This window comes from Callorhinus ursinus, unplaced genomic scaffold, assembly GCF_003265705.2.
Source record: "Callorhinus ursinus isolate GAN/ISIS: 27379988/994484 unplaced genomic scaffold, GSC_fseal_2.0 scaffold21, whole genome shotgun sequence".
In the NCBI taxonomy this organism is placed as follows: Eukaryota; Metazoa; Chordata; class Mammalia; order Carnivora; family Otariidae; genus Callorhinus; species Callorhinus ursinus.
Window position 1 is genome coordinate 2,042,991 of NW_027397083.1, and position 4,900 is coordinate 2,047,890.

Here is a 4,900-nt window from a genome sequence, read left to right on the forward strand (position 1 = left end):
AAGAGGCAAGCCACTTCAGATGGCAGGTGACAAGTTTAATAAGCTAGAGAACTGCCATTCAAGGCTTGTCTTAGGCAGCAGATCTCCACACCTGCCCATCAGAATCTTAAACATTTATATGGAGGCCTTAACTGGGTTCAGTCACATACACCATCCAGATGGTCTCAACAGCACATTACCCCCTTGAGGCTGCATCTTGAAAATGGCTCCCACTGTGGGGAGGGTGGGCAGCATATACATTCCAAGGACAGGGAATAGGGACTCAGAGCCTCTGATTGCCCAGGTCCAGTGTGAGGGTCAATGGATGGTTATGTCCTCTTGAGGACCACCTCCAGTCAGCCAGCTAACTGACTATCATATTAAGCAATTTTATCTTTTTTTAAAATGTTTTCATTCTCCAGAGGGAAAATTTCTTATAAATGTCCAAGCGAAGCATTTTCCTGTAATAGAATTTGCTTTATCATATTTTTTCATATCGTATTATTTCCTCCTTTTAAAATTTAATAAAGTGTCATTTTACTTATCTTTTTTTTTGTTATTTTCAGTTTCCTTTCCAGTTTTGGGTGATTTCAAGTAGAAGAAAAGGGTAAAATGCCTTTGTTTTGCCTTCTTTAATTGAAGTGTATGATATGATTTAAATTGCTACATTTAAACCATTATGGATTGCAAAATATTTTTGTTTTATTTTCCATTTTGCTCAAAAATACTTATAGAATTTGTCTTCTTTGCAACTTTCTGAGATAGGTACTTCATAGGATAAAGACAATTGTAAGGCTATATCCTTGAACTTGCAAAGTCAGGTGATAGGATGAGCTATGAAGAAAGTGCTATGGTGGTTGCTGGAGTGGGAGATCACATCCCTTTTAGGGGATCATGGGAAGCTTTCCAGAGGAAGTGGTGGCTGAGGTCATCCAACCTAATTGTATTAGCTTCCCAGTGCTGTCCTAACAAATTACCACAAGCTCAGTGGCTAAAACAACACAAATTTATTACTTTAAAGTTCTGCAGCCTAAAAAGTCCTACATGCATCTCACTGGGCTATCAAGGTGTTGGCAGGATTGCATTGCTTTCTGGACTCTCTAGGGCAAATTTGTTTCCTTGATTTTTCCATCTTTTCAGAGCTTCCCACATTCCTCAGCTGATGGCCCCCTTCCTTCATCTTCAAAACCAGCAGTTGTATATCTCTAACTATTTTTCCCTAGTTCCATCTCCCTCTCTTGCACCAGAAGGCCCACCAGATAATCTCCTCATTCCAAGTTCCTGAGATTAATAACCTCATCCAAGTCCCTTTTTGTTGCAGAAGGTACCCTATTTGCAGGTCCCTGGGATTAGGTGGTGGACATCTTTGGAGACCATTATTCTGCCTATCACACTATCTCCTCAGATGCGATATTTTCTTCTCTCCTTTATAAACCTTTATTCCAACCAAGTTGAATGTTCCTGCCTCCTTGTCTCTGTTGGAGAGAAGGTGTAATTTTGGAGAAAAATCTTGGCACGAATGCCAATGATATCACTTTAATTTTGTCCCTCAGGTATAAACTCTTGAGGGTTTAGTTCTTCAGAGACCTGGTTTTAATGTATTTAAAACTATCAGAAACACGAGCCCCTTATTTTGTGTTGGATGTGAGTCAGGCTGTGGGACAAGGAGCACTTCTTTGCTCTCAGGCTCATCTGCATGGAGACTTATCTTCTTTACCAAGTGCTTAGGATGTCATGTCTGCTGCAGAAGGTTACTACCAAGAAAGAAATTAAATTTTCCAAACTGATTTTTCTATGAAGACCAAAAAACTCTAGGTTTTGCCATTCGTCTTGAAGCAGTTAGGAGGGAAACAAAGGATTCCCTTAAAGAAGTGAGTATCCCACACAGTGATTAAAAAGAAATTTTGAAATACAGTGGAAAGACTTTAGAATGAACCTTGACTTTTGGGAACAAAAACTCACCAGCCCAAGTACTCCAGAGAGAGTGGTCTTTGGTTTAGTCCAGCTCTTCACTAAATAACTGATTTTTTGATCTTTTAAAATTGATCTTGTTTTTTTATTTTTGATACTCCAATGTCCAGGAAGAATTTTAGGGTCAGAGAATGCTGGAAATGAAAAAGCCAAAGAGATCACCCCCCCCCCTTATTTATAAGAGAGGCAGGGTGTTTTATTCATATTGGCATGCTGAACAGTGGCAGGGATGGTAGCATATTCCCCTCACCAAACACACTCACCTAGTATGTCCACAGACATCTACAACCACTGCCTGCCAGTTCCAACATAGATTTCAAACTCTTTCAGACATGAAACTAAAGCAGTGTTTTTCCCAACCACTTCAGCTCGCAGTGAACATAGAAGATTTTTCTGAAATCCTGTGGCATATGTAGTCTTAGACCAACCAAACATTATTTTGAAATGTAGGTTTTCTTTTTATGCCTAGGTCTTATTTCCCCCAATAGGTGCAAATTCCTAAAAATAATTGATATTAGTAGCTGACATTAATAAGTATGCATTAATAATCATGCCACAAATATTTTCTCAAATAATAATAATAAACTCAAGAGGCGTAAATAGTGTGTTAACTATTATTTTGTCACTGTGGCATTTCAAGGACCACATCTTAATCATTCTATCTTCAAAGTATGGAATGTTTTTGTTTGTTTATAGAGGGAATTATTTGAGTTGATAATAAACATATGAACCTAGAATCCTTTTTTTTTTTTTTGAACCTAGAATCTTTCTTATGGATACTCCCACACCTTGTGCTTCTTACTGTCATTTTAAACAGCTTGATGTATTCTTCCTCAGTTGATGAGTCAGAAAAACATTTGCCTGAAAATTTTGTCTAAATAAAAATGTCAAGCATTTTACACATTTTGTTAATAAAATGGAAATTACCTGTCTGAATTTATGCCTTAAATAGGTTTATAAACATTACAGGGAATTAGGGGAAATCATTTTATTTTGGTGAAAAAAATATATTCATGTATTCATAGAAATTACTGGTAGAAATTACCACTCAAGATGAAGTCAGTTGAGCTTCCAGTGGATAATTATTTTTCTATATGATTTCCATGGAAAGTTGTTATGCAATATTTGGTAGATTAATTAATCTTGAAGGAAAGGCATCTCAGTGCCTCCCAAACCATTATATTTCTTCACTTGAATTATATGGTTGGTGGAATTTTCTTCACTTCATTTAACTCCCAACTTGAATCCTCTGTTCTTATCTCTTTGTGCCACTTCTGTGTCCATGATGGTCAAAAGTAAATATATCCAATCTCTCATGTGCAGGGCAGTCCTTTATAAACATTAATAAGATTATTATGTGTTATGATAGAATCCTCCCCATTCTAAATAACCCTACTGACAATTGCTTACATTTCCCTTTGTAAGGCTTTTATAAGGGGAAGAGATTAATATACACAGATATGGGTGTTGTCTTCATGACATCTGAATGCTACTTATCTACTCCATCAAAACAGGAACTGAAAGGTCTTTATTTCTGTTCTGTTTACCCCATCCCAACTGTCAATTATCAGGATCTGAATTTTTCATCATTTCTTACAATATCACTGGTTACTGTATTCCTAGGTAGGCATTACTATTCTATCATGTGATAAAGATGAAATACAGAGACTGAATTTAATTTCAAATACAGTTTTAGAACCCAAGGGAGTTTTAGATTTTATAGTTAGACTGCTCTTTTGATGGCCAAGAGTACCTGAATCTAAAAAGATCAAGTATGAATTGCTCAAGTTTACACAGGGATCACAACTGACAGGAACTAGTCCTTGGGAACACTGTTGACCAGTCCAACACTGTTTCCATAACTGCTTCTTTTACAGATCAAAAAAACCAAAAACCAAAAAACAACCCTGTAATAAGTTTGAGGCTGTTTTGTATATGCCAATTGATATTTTAAAAATAAAACGTATTTTTTAATTTCTTACATAGGTTACAACTGACCAATGGGAGATAAGAATCAGGCAGAAGTGACTGAATTTCTTTTCTTGGGCCTCACAGATCATCTCTATCAGCAGATTGTCCTCTCTGTCTTGCTTCTCTTTGTCTATCTTGTCACCCTGGGGAGTAACGTAGGGATGATCATTCTCATATGGACTGATCCGAGACTCCACACACCTATGTACTTTTTTCTCAGCCATTTGTCCTTTGTAGATATTTGTTCTTCTTCTTCCATTGCCCCCAAGATGCTGTGTGGTATCTTTGCAGAGAAAAAAAGCATCTCTTTCATGGGCTGTGCCACACAGATGTGGTTTTCTGGTTTCTTTGTGGTATCTGAATGTTTCCTCCTGGCTTCTATGGCATATGACTGGTATATGGCCATCTGTAAGTCCTTGCTGTATACACTCATTATGTCTCAGAGGGTCTGTGTGCAGCTAGTTATGGGGCTTTATGCCATGGCTTTTATAAGCAGCATGACCTCTATGACATTGACTTTTTGCTTACCCTTCTGTGGTCCAAATATCATCAATCATTTTTTTCTGTGATTTTTCACCACTGCTTTCCCTTGCACGTGCAGACACTTCCATGATTCAGTTTGTATTTTTCTTTTTGGCTGGATCTATAGGAATACTCAGTGGCCTGATCATCATGATCTCCTATGTTTGCATCCTGGCGGCCATCTTGAAGATCCAGACTGCTGATGGGAGACAGAAAGCTTTCTCCACTTGCTCTTCTCCCCTGGCAGTTATCTCCATCCTGTATGGGACTCTTTTCTTTACCTATGTTTGTCCTGGCTCAACTTCCTCCCTGGATATCAATAAAGTGATTCCTCTATTTTATCCTGTGGTAAGCCCCTGTTGAACCCCCTCATTTACAACCTGAGGAACAAGGAGGTGAAAAATGCATTGGGAGGATGTTTGAAAGGAAAAATTCTCTAATAGTTTTGGTAAAATAG

At 37.8% G+C, this 4,900-nt stretch overlaps 1 pseudogene; it reads left to right on the forward strand.

The window, feature by feature from the left end:
• The first annotated feature begins 3,950 nt into the window (after positions 1-3,950).
• On the forward strand, positions 3,951-4,900 carry LOC112829703 (olfactory receptor 5G3-like; annotated as a pseudogene).